Source organism: Piliocolobus tephrosceles, chromosome 3 (genome assembly GCF_002776525.5).
Source record: "Piliocolobus tephrosceles isolate RC106 chromosome 3, ASM277652v3, whole genome shotgun sequence".
Lineage (NCBI taxonomy): Eukaryota > Metazoa > Chordata > Mammalia > Primates > Cercopithecidae > Piliocolobus > Piliocolobus tephrosceles.
Genome location: NC_045436.1, coordinates 74797774 through 74815540, shown reverse-complemented (window position 1 = coordinate 74815540; position 17767 = coordinate 74797774). Strand labels below are relative to the sequence as shown.

General features: G+C 36.9%; 1 protein-coding gene across 5 annotated transcripts in view; it reads right to left on the bottom strand.

Annotated features, from left to right (window-relative positions):
- The window catches only part of BMPR1B (bone morphogenetic protein receptor type 1B), a 241724-nt gene that overhangs the window by 162521 nt on the left and 61436 nt on the right, over positions 1–17767 (bottom strand). The window contains exon 1 of one of the 5 annotated variants that reach the window (XM_023193327.1): positions 7990–8115. The exons of the other annotated variants lie outside the window; for them this stretch is intronic. The gene's annotated coding sequence lies outside the window, so the exon portion shown is untranslated. Of the gene's footprint in view, positions 1–7989; positions 8116–17767 lie in introns of those variants that run through there. 5 annotated transcript variants of the gene reach the window in all.

Sequence of the window (17767 nt, the reverse complement as noted above, 5' to 3'; positions counted from 1 at the left end):
GCCTGCCACCACGCCTGGCTAATTTTTGCATTATAGTAGAGATGAGGTTTCACCATACTGGCCAGGCTGGTCTCAAACTCCTGACCTAGTGATCCACCCGTCTTGGCCTCCCAAAGTGCTGGGATTACAGGTGTGAGCCACTGTGCCCAGCCTCAGCTTATATTTTCATTACTCTTGAGTAAATACCAAGGAGTAAAACTGCTAATATGCTAATTTTATGTTTAAGATAGTCAAGAACTGTCCAACTGTTTCCCAAAGCAGAATTTCACTGTGGCCTTAATCTGCATTTTCCTAGTGATAAATAATATTTATATGACATGAATGACAATATCAAAAGTGTTATTTAACATAATAAATATTTGCAATATAATTTCAAGCATTTTCTACTTTTTAAAAGTCTGCAGTTCTTAAAATCATCATATACCTGTAAGTAGAAATTTCTTAAAGGTAAGGAATTAATCCTCACTAAATCAAAAATTTCTACAATTACTCCAAAATGGAAATTAGATTAGGTCTATGTGACAACAAGAGACTAGATAAGAACATTTAATTCTATTAATCTCTGGATGATTCTAATATCCAGATAAATCATTATCTGACATTTTAAATAACTATTTTCTTTCATTATAAAGGCATAGCTGAATTCTCAATGTTTCTTTTTTAGAAATGACTCATTAGAGGATATTTTCATTCACACAGATACACATAATTAACACTATGCCATTAATTTTATGGAAAAGTTATTTCTAGAAAAAAAAAACAACTGCAGTATATTTGGTTAGGCAGTACAACCGGAATCTCAAGAATAAAAAGTATCTTTCGAGGGGGGGTCAAAAGGTGGTCCTGAAACCATCCATGCCAGAGAGATTTATGTCAGCTAAAAAGGAAAGAAGCAAAGATTGGTGGATTCCTTAAGACAAGCTAAAGTCATGCATTAGAATGGGGGAAATCTCAGGAAGGAGGGACTCAGCAAAAACCAACTCAATGGTCTCAATGGGAGAGGAGAATATCTGTCTACCAAGTTTAAGGTGACTTTCACTGTTTATTAATCATAAGGCAGTAGCTCAGAAAATATCACTGAATGATTAAATTTAGGTAGTGAAAACAGGAATGTGCATTAAGTCTGAAAATTCATTAAAAAAACAAAAACACTGGTCTATTTTACAGCTCCATAATAAATACACTTTCACATGGAAGATTTAAATTGCAAAGCTCAGGAATATCATTATTCAATTTATATTTTTAATCAAAATATATTTTTTTAAAAGAGGAAATAGTAAGAAAACAATAAAACAAGCTAATCTTTGTAAAAAATGAATGAAACATCCATTATTCTTCTTTGGTTCACATATAAAATGTGGTTGTTTCCACTTGCCGTTCTGACTGACAGGGCCTGAAATTCTCTTGAAATGTGGTGTCAAAAATAACTAAAGAGTAATGAAAAAAAAAGACTAAAAATGAAAAATCTCATTTCTACACTTTGGTAGATCTGAATATTGTCACGTAAAATACATTGTCAAGACCTGATTAAATTAGACTTTAAGATGGATGGAAGCAATTCTTTTTGTTTTTGAAAATTTTACTTTCATGAGATTACTTTGGAGTGGGTGAAAACTGACAGGAATGTACTCTGAGTTTTGTTTTTGTTTTCCATCCTCTAATTTACTTCAATCTGGTATGAGTCCTAGATTGAGCAAGAACAGAGCTGCAACTGAGCTGAAGAAAGATAGTAAAAGTAGAAAACGTAAGAATAAAGAAAATCCTTATACTTTTTTTCATGACCCAATAAAGAGATGAAATAATGTTATCAAACAGCATGTCAATGTAGTAATTAAACTACCTATGTTTCTGTTTTGTTTTAAAGGTAACCGGTATAGAACCAATGAATCAAAATAATTGTTTTACATAAATACTTGTGTTTGGAAAAACATATGCAAACCGCCCCCTTATGATTGATACTTAACACCAGTAGAGAATATGAAAGAATAAAGTCCAGGAACCTTAAAAACATGTCCAAGGGCAAAGAGATCCATGGTGCTGGGGTAAAACCTCTCTTACGGTCCAACTCCTAATGGTCTGTACAAATCTAACAACTCACATTTACATTTTTACAAGGGCTCTTTCATTTGTTCATCTGGATAAGCAATAAGAAAGTATTCCTACTTTACACATGAGAAAAGTGAAGTTCAGAGCTGGGAACTTCACTTCCCAGCTTTGGGAATAGCCCAATGTGTGAATGTTTGAAAGATATATAGATAGAAACTGAATTCAGGTCATCTCACCTTAAATCTTGGGCCCTTACTACTATATCTTTGAGTAACACCACAGGAACAAATCTCAGTAGAATTATTTTCCTATAGGAAAACACAATAATTCCCAGGGAACAGAATGAAGTCTTCCAATTTGGGGCATATATATTTTTGTTGACAATGGCCACACACACAAATAAAAAGCTCTTATTTTGGTTTCTCTGGTGTTGGTTAATAGCAGTATCATTACTTAGTCATCCATGCTAAAAATCTCAGTGTCTCACTTCTGCTCTCCCCTATTTCCAATTAGTTATTATATACTCAAGATTCTTGAGTATATTTTGATCTCTGGAGCTTGTCTCCTTTTCTTTCCTCTGTTCCTACTGAAATTCAGACTTAGCTTTTATCTAACTTTAAATACTGAAATGATCACAAGATAGGCTCCCTGGCACCACTTTCCTTTCTCCTCCATCAATCTTCCATATTGTTACTATGCTGATTTTTTTAATCAAGACCCCCTCTGGCAACAGAGGGTTCAAACTTCTCAGCAGAGAATAAAGGCCTTTCCACCACCTTGACCTGGCCCTGTCCTTTCAGGTTCATTTCCCCCTCTGCCAATAACACAAATCCCACCTTATGCTCTCCTAATGTACCATGCCATCTGTTCACAGGAAATGCCATGTGTAGACTTTCCATACCTCTGTTCACAGAATGACCTTCTGTAAACCTTTATTTCTGTGCAGTAACATTTAAGCCAGAACAGAACTATATCCAGATATGTGAGAAAGGATATTCAAATTAAAAGAAGGAAAACTACTTTGGATGCTATAACTCTGGTATCAATACTTTGCTTTCCTTGCTTGCTGTTTCCTTCCTAGAAATGTGACATTGGTAGAGTTTCCTCATAAAAGCACAAGGGAAAAGCGCACACCAGTTTCCAGGCTTACAGCAGCAAAGCTATGACAATACTGTGTATTTCAGAAGGACTTTGGGAACCTGAATAGAATTTCTGTCCTGAACATCAATTTTTCTTTCTCTGTTTAATTATCTGTGTAATTTTTTAAAGACAATAAAAATATGTCCATTCCAACTGCATGAGTGTCCTTTTGAAAGACCTAGTCATCTAACTATCAGGTAAAATTATGCATAGTAGTACTATAGAGATTTTGAAGCAGGATACAATCTGAACGAGCAATCCTAAGTAGTATTTAAGTGCTAAAATTATGACAAAAGTACCCATGGAGCTAATAGGGCCTCTACATAGAGATTTTTAAATATTTACGTGCCCAAGGACTGCTGCAATTTCTTTTGGGTAGAATAATGAAGTTCAAAGTACACTGATGAAAGTTTTCATTGAGTTTACTGGCAATCAATATCAATTAAAAGCTACATTTTAAAATGCATATCAGGTGTTACTGGAAAATGCATCTATCTGAATAGCAGCTATTGAGAAGTTTATCAAAAACAGTAAATAATGTATAAAAAGTCCCAAGTGAGTGATGAAAACCTGATTCAAATGACAAGTCACATATCTGTTGGAAGCCAGTGCACAGACTTATTGGCACCAACAGTGTTTTCTTAATTTCCTAAGTGTGCATAACATCATGCCCTCCCCCTCCAATTGGCTTAGTACATCCCTTTTTATTGCTTTATTCTATTAAAAATTACTTCAACTCACTTACATTCCTGACAAATCCATTTTATAATTTTAATTAGCAATCCTAATCCTTCTCATGGAATATTTCTTTGCTTTCTCTCATAAATATTCTCATGGAATATTTATTTTATGCTTTCATTCAATAAACACTTGCTTAGTACCTGTTATGGGGCTGTTATGGGCCTGGCACTCTAGACACAATCCCTGTTCCCAGTGAGGCTAAAAGCTAGTGAGGGAGACAGACTGGTGGCTACATCGCTACAATCATAATATGGCAAAAGCCATGAGATAAACATGCAACATAGAAAATAAAACTTCCTGGAGACTGAGCTCAGAGAAGGCTTTGTGGAGGGGGAGGTGATACTTGAGTTCTTAAAATAAGAGATGTTAACCTGAAAGTATATGAAGATTTCTAATATGGGACACTTTGGTAAGACCTAAAATATGGCTTTGGAGTGACAGCTTTAAGTGGTAGTAACAGCCTTAATATCACTGCCCTTAAATTTTCCATATTGAGACTACCACGTTTCTAAGTGTACTTCCTCTCTCTGCCTGTTGACATTTCCATTCATTTCATTCTAGGTCTCTATTCAAATTTTTAAAATGTGATCTCATGTAACTTTTTGGCAAAAATAAGATATAATTATGAATATTACCGAAATCATTTTCAATTGGCATTTTTATTCATTTGTTTAAAAAATATTTATTGAGCAACTGCTATGTGGTAGGCTTAAACATTGGATACATGATGGTGAAGCAGCATGTCAGGTATATTCTCTCATGGACTTTATATACTAGTGGGAAAACAAACACTAACAAATGAATGTGATAATAACAAATAGAAAAAAAAGCGATAATAAAATTTAAACAGAATAATGTGATAATATTTGAAAAACAAAGCTTTAGACAAGGAAATTCAGAAAATGCCTGCTTAAAGCAGAGCCCTTGGAGCTGACACCTGAATGGTGAGAAACAGCCAGCCATGTAAAGACCTGTAGGAAGAGGATCCCAAGCAGAAGAAACTGCTAATGGAAAGTTCCTTGGTTAAGAACAATCTTTAGTATTCTGGTGACAATTTTTTTTTTTTTTTTTTTTTTTTGAGACAGAGTCTCGCTCTGTTGCCCAGGCTGGAGTGCAGTGGTGCCATCTCGGCTCACTGCAAGCTCCACCTCCCGGGTTCACGCCATTCTCCTGCCTCAGCCTCCCCAGTAGCTGGGACAACAGGCACCCGCCACCACGCTCTAATAATATCTTGTATTTTTAGTAGAGAGGGGGTTTCACCATGTTAGCCAGGATGGTCTCAATCTCCTGACCTCATGATCTGCCCGCCTCAGCCTCCCAAAGTGCTGGGATTACAGGCATGAGTCACCATGCCAGGCTGACAATTTTTTTTTTAATGATAAAGAGGACACATGATGATGTCAAATAAGGAGATGGTGGCCAGAAGGCATGGTTGCTTTTGGCCAGTGGTTCTTAAATCGTGCTGCACATTAATATCAACTAGGACGTTTTTAAAAATCCAGATACCCAGGACATATCCCAAACCAATGAAATGACAATTGCTAGAGTAAAAGGCAGACACCAGTATTCTTTAAAGTTCTCCTTGTAATTCTGATATGCAGGCAAGGTTGAGAAGTACTAATTTAGGCCACAGTAAGAAATTTATATTTTAGTCTAATTACATAAGCAGACTTTGGAAGATAAAGATTTCATCTGAAACTTCAGTCATGAGCCTGACTGTTTAATTCCTATCTGAATGTTTGTTTTGTTTTGTTTTGTTTTAAAGAAAGGCAATACACCTTTGGATACATTTCCTTCTGAAGTAAATTTATGAATAACAAAAATGAAAGCAATTCTTGAAATGCTTGCGTCTAAAAATTCAAGTAATTTAGGTGAAAATGAGTTCTTCTGGAAATACCTAAGACAATTAAATCCATCTCAGACTCATTGCTTTTATGTATTCTCCCTGCGCATTCTGGAATACACTTGCTTAAAATTTGAGTAACTTTGAACCTGTTAGGAGGAAAAGATACTCAAAATGTGAAACAGTATCTACATTTTGCTTACATTATTCTTTCTGATTCCTCCTAACACTGACCACCAGGATTCCACTAGTGTGTGTTCTCTGTATTTTTAAGCCCATCTGCTGAAAGGACATATCATTTTGCAGCATGTAATTCTGATAAGAGTTTACCAGCTACCGCTGAATAATTCAACTGGGAAATAATCTGAACAGTGAAGTTGATTTACTAAAATTATTGGAACCTGAGAATCATCACGGATTTACATGATGATTTTAAACATTTAGATACATTTATCAGGCACAGTTGCCATTTCTATTGTTCAAGTAAACACACCGGAGTATCTTTCCTTGCAGTGTATTTAGTGGAAAATAAAGTCTCCTAATCATAGGTTACATCTTTCAAGTCTTAGTGTCAATTTAGGTTCTTATTTTTTAACAGCTGAAATCATCCATAAACTAAGCAGGCTAAATTAAATTGTAAGAAAATAAAAAGCAATCAAGTACTGGTCACATTCCAGAAAGGCAAGCTAATCAGTTAAAAACTGATTTAACTATCATGTGGTGCGGAAGTCCTAAGAGTTCCACTGGCAGAGCTTCTCCTCATGTTTCTATTAGAATATTAAAATATTAATATTAAAATTAAAATATTAAAATATGGATTAAAAATTCAACCATTCAATAGAAGATAAATTTGCTGGGCATGGTGGCTCATGCCTGTAATCCCAGTGCTTTGGAAGGCTGAAGTGGAAGGATGACTGCTTGAGTCCAGGAGTTCAAGGCTACAGTGAGCTGGGATTGCGCCACCGCACTCCAAACAGGGCAACGAGCAAACCCTTGTCTCAAAAAGAAAAAAAGGATAAATTTATGAAACTCCACTATTTACCTGCCCAAAGCAATATTTCACCTAATTGCATATATAAGTATTACACTACCAATTTTTTATCGAAGGGAATTTCAAGGTAGTAGACAAATTTTCTGCACAATGTGACAACGTTGTGAGTTAAAATAACTTCTACTGTGTGTGTGTGTGTGCGTGTGTGTGTGATGGAGTCTTGCTCTGCCACTTAGGCTGGAATGCAGTAATGCAATCTCGGCTCACTGCAACCTCTACCTCCTGGGTTCAAGCGATTCTCCTGCCTCAGCCTCCTGAGTAGCTGGGATTACAGGATGGCACCACCACGCCTGGCTAATACCCAGGTATTCCCAACTTGTATTAAGTACTTGTCTTCCCTTGTCTAGTAGATTATATTGTTATAAACTTTGATTTGACAATGATTTGTATTCATTCATTTTTCCAACCCACCTATTCCAATTCAGGGTTTTGGGTGGCCAGAACCTATCTCAGCAGTTCAGGGTGCAAGGCAGGAAATAACTCTGGACAGGACACCATTACCTCACACAGTGCACTCACACACCCACACTCATTCTGACTGGGACAATGCAGATATGCCAATTCACCTAATGCGCACATCTTTAGGATGTAGGAGAAAATTGAAGTACCTAAAGGAAACCCACACAGACATTGGGAAAAAGTCAGACTCCATATAAAGAGGGGCCTCGGCTGGGAATCGATTTGTTTTCTCATCAGTTACTGAAGAAAACAATGCTGAACAAGACATTACTTGAGGACCTGTTGTGTATCACAGAGGAATTTACCTGAGGGTGAGTGGTTGAGGCAAAATTAGGGCTACAACATGAAATAAGCAATCCTATTTGTAACTTAACTTATTCTATTATAACCATGCTTTGCCTATATTTTAGAAAATCATTCAAACTGTACTTAATAATTCACAAAGAAAAATTGCCTTCAATTTTGTGATGAATAACTCTTATCAGTGGTCAGTTCAACTACTAAAAAGTGGGGTGGTTTCTTAGGTACAGTAATAATTGCAGTGAACTGTGATGACTTATTCTGGTATTTTCCATTCATTTTATATCACCTTTAATTCCTTTAAGAGAGCTACAGGGAACATGGTCTCCTGACAGCCCTGTGAAGATACCTTTGTGTTTCAAGCAGGTAGCAGTTTTCTGCTCCTTGGTTTTCACAAGTTGCTGCATACCTGGCACTCCCACAAAAACTAGCTGGATAGTGTTGCTGCTGAAAGCAAAGGGGAAACCGGAGTAATAAGATGCAGTGAGCAGGATCCAGCCTATGCAGACTAAACATCCGAAACCGTCCAACATTTTCCAAAGCACACGTGGCCCACATATGTAGTGACAGAAGATTAGCCAAGCTCGTGTGGCCAAGAAGAAAGGAGATGCTGGCAGCTGCACATTCGTCGCCTTAAATGAAGTTTTCACTATTCATTTTTATGAAGTTTAACCATATGGTTCTTGATATCTGAAAAGATGAATTTTGAGAATCACTGGGACAATCTGTCAATACTTATGCAAAGCTAGATTTTAGAAAGAGACGTAATTCTTCTTCACTTTAAAGGGATATTTTTCCTCTTTTCTTATAAAAACACAAGGTTTCTATACCTGGCCAGTTAAAACTACTGCCACTTAAAAATTCCGCATGTCTGAGAACTTGATATAAGTTAAAACATGCGCCACCCACAGTCATAATTTTGACTTTGCCAGAGAAAAACTTCAAATTTGATTCACTAATTACTATAGAAGTTCACTAGATGTTTACATAGCAAAATTTGAGGGTGAAAACAAAAATATGTGTAAGGTTTTTTTTTTAACATAAAAGGTTCTGTATGTGTCAACATTTATACCTACAGTCTATTAACTTTGGAGTTAACCTGTAAAGATTGGATTCAAAGAAGTGTGGATGATTTCTTTTTAATTTTTTTTTTATTTTTGCAAAGATGGTGATATGGTTTGGCTGTGTCCCAAACCAAATCTCATCTTGAATTGTAGCTCCCATAATCCCCACGTGTCATGGAGGGACCCAGTGGGAGGTAACTGAATCATAGGGGTGGGTTTTCCTGGGTTGTTCTCATGATAGTGAGTAAGACAAAGAAGTAGACAAATTTTCTGCACAAAATATTGGTCATGGAATTCACTGCATATGAGTTAAAATGATGACAACTTCTACTCTTACCTTTCCTTTTGTGTGTGCGTGTGTGACAGAGAGAGATGAAGTCTTGCTCTGCCACCATGTAAGACGTGCCTTTGCTCCTTCATCTTCTGCCATGACTGTGAGGCCTCCCCAGCCATGTGGAACTGTGAGTTCATTAAACCTCTTTCTTTATAAATTACCCAGTCTCAGGTATGTCTTTATTAGCAGCATGAGAACAGACTCAGATGGCCAATACAATCTCTCCCATTTGAAATGTTCTTCTTATGTTGTCTTTGAGATTCCTCCCATTGAGAGGTGGGGTCTAAGTTCTTTCTACTTAAATCCTGATAAGCTTATGTCTATGACAAATGTGATATTATATGATTTCCCATGCTCGTACAACCAATAAATGTTTGGTGTGTGAAAGACAAGTCATGAAATTTGATTCAACGCCACCTTACTCACCAGAATATGTGCTCTTGAAGCCTTTCACTACCACTTTAGCAGTCTGCCTCTCCATAGTACACCATGTTGGTAGAAAGGCCAAACCATCCAATGTGGAAAAACTAGAGAGACCTTGAAACTACACAAATAAAGAGATGCCTGGACACCACCTAGCTGATTCAGTCTCTCGCTGTTCCAACTGCAGACACCATCTGTAAATGTGCGAGAAACCCTAAACTAGAATCGCCCAATTGATCCCTGCCCAAAATCCTGACCCACAGAAACCTTGAAAGGTGATAAAATTGTTTTGTTGTTTTAAGCTACTAAGTTTTATGGTTATTTGTTAAAAAGCAATAGATAACTGGAACATACTTTGATAGCAGAAGTGAGTGCTATAATTAAAAAAAATACTCAAAACATGTGGCATTGGCCTTGGAACTGGACAGCGGATGGAAGAGAGAAGGGCCTGCAAGAAATTGTTAGTGAAAGCTGATGGGCCTGAAGAAATATGACTGTGTGGGCTTCAGAGAAATGATAATTAAGTTATTGGAAGGTAGAAATTCTTGTTATATACCGGGAAAAAAAAATAGCAATACCATTGCTCACAGTGATGTTGAAAATAGAAAATATACCTAATAAAACTCCAACTACCTAGCTAAGAACATTTCCAATTAGAATATTGAAAGGAGCAACTGGCTTCCTTTTGCTTCTTTTTTTTTTTTTTTCCTTCTGTTGCCCAGGCTGGAATGCAGTGGTGTGATCTCCGCTCACCACAACCTCCGCCTCCTGGCTTCAGGCGATTCTCCTGCCTCGGCCTCCCAAGTAGCTGGGACTGCAGGCACGCACCACCATGCCCAGCTAATTTTTGTATTTTTAGTAGAGACAAGATTTCACTATGTTGGCCAGGCTAGTCTCAAACTCCTGACCTCATGATCTGCCCCCACTCGGCCTCCTAAAGTGCTGGAATTACAAGCGTGAGCCACTGCACCTGGCCCCTTGTGCATCTTACAACACATGGACAGAGATAGATGAGTTTAAAAAGAAACCTCAAATTCAGCAAAATTTAGAGGAACTATATACATAAAAAAAAAAAAAAAGGCAACTTGCTGGGTTTGAAAATAAAACTATTTTGCATTCCCTGTCACTCCACAGAACAAAACAGTCTCAAAATAAGAAAGAGTTTCAAGGGAAAAATAAAATACCAGGTATAGTCAGAAAGACTTGGTTTACAAGTAAAAGTAAGGGTGTGACTACAAAAACCCTTTAACACCAGTATTATGGTGCCTTCCACATCCTTTAAGACAGATAAAAGTCCTTCTAAAGATATTAAAGGCATATGTAGCTGACTTTCTCTGCTCAACAACCTAACTACCAAAACCATCAGGGTGTTATCCCACCACAGCCTCACAGGGAATCCCCGGTAAAGAAGTGATTATTTCAAAAATGTAAGGGCATGGCTTTTGCTAATGGGGTAGATTATAAATTGATGCATAAGACACCCTCAAAATTTTAAAGCTTTAACACCTGGAACTGAAAGGAAACAAAGACAACAGAAAATTAAAAGTGACCTCTGGACACCCAAACTTCCATGCCCAAGAAAAAGGCAGAGGAAATTATCAGCTACAAATACAGGTCTTTTTTGGAAAAATAATGATGAATCAGAAGATGGAAACCAGAGAACAAACAGGAGGAGCCAAGCACCACAGAGAACAATTCCCAGGAGATGGACTGATTACTCTTTCAGCAAATGGCAAGATGACCAACTGGGTTTCAGTATGGAATATAACAGCCTCTCATTTTCCCTCTTTGGAAGAGAAAGAACTATAGAATTTTCCTATGCTTGCCCCACCATTGAATGTTTAGTGTACGAAAGGTAGATGACTTATCTCTTTAGTTCAAAGGTTTTTCCAAAGAACCTCTAATTCAAAGGCTTTCAATATTCAAGAAGCCTTAGCCAAGGAGTCTTATCTGCATCTGGAATTGATTTGGAAGACAAAATGCTGAACTTGAAACTGCATGCAGTAATGGAATGAGACTTGGGGGGCTTGAGGGCAGAAATGAGTGTATTTTGCATGTAGGAGCGCTATATAAGTGGTTGTGTGGTTAGAGGATGGACTGTGGCAGATTACATTCTCCTAAGATGACCTCAATGATATTTCCCATTCCACATGTTGTTTCTTACATGTAACTCTGACACTCAAGCTTTGCAGTCTGTATTACCTCACCTTGAATTTCTGACCATGGCATAAATGCAGTTATCTGATTTCAGAGACTGGATCATAAAAGTCAATGCAGCTCTCACCTTGCTCATTATAATACAGTATTCTCCCTTTAAATATTCAGCTGCCATATATATTAGCAGTCTGACTGCCTTGGGGCTGCCATGCTATGAGGAAGTCCAAATTAGCCCATGTGAAGGGACCACATGGCCAGACTCTGAGGTTATATGAAAAGTGAGAGGTGTCTGACTAGCCCCAGCTACTTCAGCCACTTGCTATTCCAACTCTAGTCACTGTCTGACTGCAAATGCAGGAGATACCCTAACCCAGAAGCAAATAGCCAAACCTTACACAAATTCCTGACCCCAGAAACTGAAAAAGATCATAAAATTGTTATTGTGATTTTAAGCCACTATGGATTTCAATGACTTGTTATACAGATAGAATTAACAGAAACAAAAAGCACCAATTACTAAACCTCATTTTGATTATATATGAGAAATTTCACAGAAACAACTGAAAATAGCAATAGATACCTGGTAAAAAAAAATTTAGAAAGAAAAGCAAAACATTTTCTTTCAATGACATTGTCTATAAATCTTTAGGAGAAATCATGAAATAAAACCAAAACAGGTTAGGTATTATATCATCTTTTTTTTAATACGATGACATTTTAAAAAGCAAACTGGCTCATGCCTATAATCCTAGCACTATGGGAGGTGAGGTGGATTGCTTGAGTCCAAGAGTCCAAAACCAGCCTTGGCAACATGGTGAATGGCAACATGGTGAAATCCTGCCTCTACAAAAAATACCACAAAAAAAAAAAAAAAAAATGAGCCAGGCATGGTGGCGCATGCCTGTAGTCCCAGCTATTTGGGAGGCTGAGGTGGGAGCATCACCTGAGCCCAGGAAGGCGGGCTGCAGTGAGTTGTCACCGCACCACTGCACTTCAATCTGGGTGACAGGATGAGACCCCGTCTCGAAAAAGAAAAAAAAAAGGAAATTAATATTTTATTTATTAAAATGAAAAGAGTTCAGAATTGATCACCAAATTATCCAAGTCTCCAAACAAAAACTTAAATCTCTGAGAACGCTCAAGGACATTTCCTAGACAGAGTTAATGGTTCTGTCCTCCTTCACACCCAATCAGTATTCTGCGTCCTATCTATATTCTGGCTGAGGACACATGCCCCTCCTACTCACCTGCTCCACTGCCAAAGCCCATCCTGAGGAGACCTTGGAGCCTGTAGTAGCCCAATACCTTTTGTGGCACCTTAAATAAGAAACTGGAAGTTTCGTCCTTGTGAAGTCTGTTGGCTCTTTACAATTAGCGAAGTGGTCTCCTGGCTATATCTTGGGCTATATGTAATCTGTCTAACTCAGAGCACAACTGAGAAAACAGAATGCAATAAACTCCAAAATGTTTGTTCCAAACCCTTTACTGTTCATTTCCCTTAACTTCTCTGTTGCTAGGTAAAAATAAATGTGTGTGTATTTGTGTGTTTGGGAGAGTGCTGGGAATCAGGCAATTATCTGCAGTTACAAAAATTAACTCACTGAATGCTTATTATGTTCCCCGCCTATGCTAGGAGATTTGGGGACATACAAAGGTACAAACTATAAACGCTGCTCTGAAGTAAGTTTCAATGCAGCTGGGAAGACTAATCTAATTAGCAAAAAAAAAAAAAAAAAGAATTATAAAATAAAACAATTAAGTGCTAAACTGTGCCTTAATCAGGTATTAGAGCTTTACTCAGGCTTCAGAGAAAATGTGCAAAGGAAAAAGTAAGAAATACAGCAAGGAGATCACGTTAGGAATATAAAAGGAGTCTACAAAAGGCAGACAACAGGTAAGTCAGCCTGCATCAGTGATTTCAGGACAGAGTTGGGAAGGCAATGAGGGATACATGAGGAGTCCTGAAAGCTAGTCTGACAAGGGCTGCAGGGAGTAAAGGCAGCTGAAATAAGATTCAGCATGAAGAAAATAATATTTGAAATGACTCTTCTATAAAAAATGAATGTTTAAAAATGTTATAAGTAAAATTAAATACCAAGCTAAAAATAGTTTTAGAAATAGAGCCATGTATTAATAGCCTTAAAATACAAAGAGCGCATATAAATTGGAAAGAAAAATATTAAATAATGGACAACATCATACAATACACAGAAGAGAACCATAGCCATAAAAATAATCACTAACTTCACTGGTGATCAAATAAATAAAAATTAAAACAACAAGAGTTTCTGTTAAGTAAATCAGTATAATTTTTAATAATATTCAGTGCTCAAGGGTATGCAGCAAAAAGCACATTCTTATACTGCTGTTAGAAGCATGAATTGACATAAACATCCTGGAAAGCAATTTGGATGCACGAGTGAAGTCTTTAAAATGTCGACATCTTAACCACTTTTTTCTTAGTATCTATTTTGTAAAAATTTATCCAAAGCAAGGACCATAAATTCCAAGACTGAATTCAGTAAATGAATTCCACATAATCAAAGAGTAATCACTACCGTTTACCATAATGATACTGATAGTGATTTAGTACCTACTGTGAACTGGGTTCTATGAAAATGCTATTACTGATAAGGATGGGGACAGAGAAATTCTAGGCAGAAAGGGCAGCGAAACCCCACCCTCAGTCGCAAAGCCTGAAATGGAGGCCCAAAGTGAGAACTTCTATCCCTGTTTACCTGCTCAAATGTTGCCTTTTCCTAAACCACCCACGGCCCTGCCCTGCCCTATCCTGTGCTTATAAAATCCCCAGACTCAGCCAGTAAATGGGACTACAGTTGGACATCAGAGGGAAGCAGCTTGACTTCAGAGGGACAGCCTTGACAGTGTAACTTCGGAGAAGAATCTGGCTGGAGATGGTCAGACTTCAGGGCACAACTACTACCCGCCCTATGCCCTTTTCAGCTTCTCTTCCCACTGAGAGCCACTTTCATCGGCAATAAAATTCCCCACAGTTACCAACCTTCAATTCATTCATGTGACTTCATTTTTCCTGGACACCAGACCAGAGCTTGGGAGCCATTACTGTGGATACAAAAAGGCTGCCACATTGGCCCTTTGCCCTCACTGGCAGAGGGCAGTCACCTCATGCAAAAGAGTGAAGGGCCCATTGAGCTGTTAACACTTGAGCCATCCACAGATGGCAGAGCTCAAAGAGCACTGCAACACACCCTCTGGGGTTTCAGGGGGTCATAGGCACCCCCACCTAGATGCTGCACAGGGCCCACACAGAGTTTGCTACTGCTGGTGCCCAAAAGCAGCTGACTGGATTCCATATTCACTTGCCTACCTGCTTCCTCCCACAAGGGGTTGAGCATGGTGAGTCGAGTAAATGGAGTTTGTTCCTGCCAGCACCCCAAAGCGTTCACTCTGCTTCCGGCACTCATTTGCTCACACACTCCCTCCCGCAAGTGGTAGAGAGGGCCGGGCTGAGTAAATGAGGCACCCCTGTCCTGAGTCCCTTGAAGGTGTCAAGAAAATACCCTGCTTCATTACCATAATAATTCTAATATTTAAATAATTTAAGGCCAGCATTATCTCTATTTCATAAATGGAGAAACTGAATAGTATCAAGTTACAAATCCATAAAAAGCTATATTCAGAGCTGAAACTTGCATGGGTCTGACTTCAAAGTTTGTACTCTTTCCACTGCTTTTATGCTCACTCATAATTATATCCACTTACAAGACCAAAAAAAATGGAAGAAACCTAAGTCACCAATGATGAAATATTATGCAAATATTCAAAGTATATTTAAAGTAAAATTTAGAAACTTGAGATAAGTTCAAGGTAAAATATAAGAATATTACAAAATCAAATTACAGAAACACATATGCAATATAATATTATGAACATGTATGGGCATGTACACCTAGGAAAGGTAATGAAAAAAAATGAACCAAAATGTTATCTGTGGTTATATGAAGTAATGGAACTAATGAATATTTCATTTTTCCCTTATAGTGTCTATATTTTTCAAATGTATTAAAATGAGTATTTATTTAAAAATTATAATAAAGTTATCTTTTTAAAGAAAGAGCAAATAAACAACTTAATGTTACACCTAGCAAGAGAAGAAACTGAACACAAATTATACATTTTAAGTAGATTTGATTCTTCCCAAAATACTCAGTAAAGAAGAGAAGAGTTCATGTTATCCAATGAATTGATTATAGTTTTCCTTTGTGATCATTTATTGCAGGAAAAATAAGCAGACTGTTAAGAGGTAAATAAGAACGTTGTACATACTATGATTTGCAATGATACTGTTAAGTTTGAATAAGTAGTTCCTCCATTTCCTTTATTGATTCTGAGAACAAATTTATATTAAATGATCACTCAAACCATCAACATAAATACAATACAATGTAATGTCAAAATTAAATGAATTTGCAGTCATTTAAGAGGCTCATCATTATTTTTAAATAAGATATTATTCTTCTACAACTTTTATTTATAGCATCTCTGTCTAGAACATGAAAAATTTAAGGAGAAAAACTACCTATACTAGTTTAAAATTATAGGAATATATAAGAAATAAACTGTCCAAACTTCCAATTTCATGGTCATAAATGCATTTAATGCAATCATATTTTTTTAGATTAATCTTGAAATTTATAGATGAAGATACTAGATGCTTAAAAAGCTCATATTTTGTTATTTAAAAATCTTAAATATTCTAGTAATGTTAAATATTGAAAGCAATAAGTCTATCAACAAATAAGCAGTAAGAGGAAAAAGAGTTATTAGATTTGATATTTGTGATGACAGGCTAAGATCAGGAAGAGAAGTAGACAGGGAGTACTGCCTGCAATTGAGGCATCTCTGAATTAAATTAAAATACTGTATGTTTAACCATCACACTTTCATTGCAATATGAAACTTAGCACTACAATTAACTGACATGGGTGACAGATGATGAGTCTGAACTATTTTTCCTTAAAGTGACAAGTAAAATAATAACCTACCCTTAGTAGGTTTTATTTTTAGCAGTGATTAATTCAATTAATACATAGGTTGTCAAATGCCAATGGGATACACTCTTTTCCAAGCAACAGACCTACTCATAATTTTTTTCATTCAAGTGAAACTTAACTCTTCTAAAATGCATCCATTACCACACAAAGTTATTTTTATTTATCATATTTCATGGTCCAGTTCTCTTATTTCACAAGTACTGAAACTGAGTCCCAGATTCCAAAACTTTGAAACATAAGTAATTCATCAAATGTAAAAATCATTATTTATATTGCTGCACCACCATTTTAGGTAGCACTGAGGGGGGAAAAAGCTGTAATTGTTGTATGATGTCATTAGGACAAATCCCAAATTCAGTGACTGTAAAATGTATTAAGACTGTGTGTCTTAGGAGCAATTAGTGAACAGTTAATTTTAATGAATTTAAAAAGTTCATCAAAAAATGTAACTTAAAGGGCTATAAAAAAGTGTTCAGTAGCACGATGAAGCATCTATAGTTAAAAATTATTGCATATTTCATAATAGCTACAAGAGAAGATTTGGAATGTTCCCAAGACAAAGAAATGATAGGTGTTTCAGGTGATATATATCCCAATTACTGAGATTTAATCATTATATATTGTATGATTCTATCAAAATATCACATATACCCCATAAATACGTACAACTTTTATGTACCCATAAAAATTAAAAATAAAAAAAAACCTTTAAAACAGAAATAAACAGGCCGGGCGCAGAGGCTCATGCCTGTAATCCCAGCACTTTGGGAGGCTGAGGCGGGCAGACTGCCTGAGGACAGGAGTTCCTGACCAGTCTGATCAACATGGCAAAACCCTGTCTCTACTAAAAACACAAAAAGTAGCAGGGCGTGGTGGCGCATGCCTATAGTCCCAGCTATTCGGGAGGCTGAGGCAGGAGAATTACTTCAACTCAGGAGGTGGAGGTTGCAGTGAGCCAAGGTTGCACCACTGCACTCCAGCCTGGGTGACAGAGTGTGAAACTCGATAGATAGATAGATAGATAGATAGATAGATAGATAGATAGATAGATAGATAGATAGATAGGGAAAGAAAGAGAGAGAAAAGAAAGAAAGAAAGAAAGAAAGAAAGAAAGAAAGAAAGAAAGAAAGAAAGAAAGAAAGAAAGAAAGAAAGAAAGAAAGAAAGAAAGAAA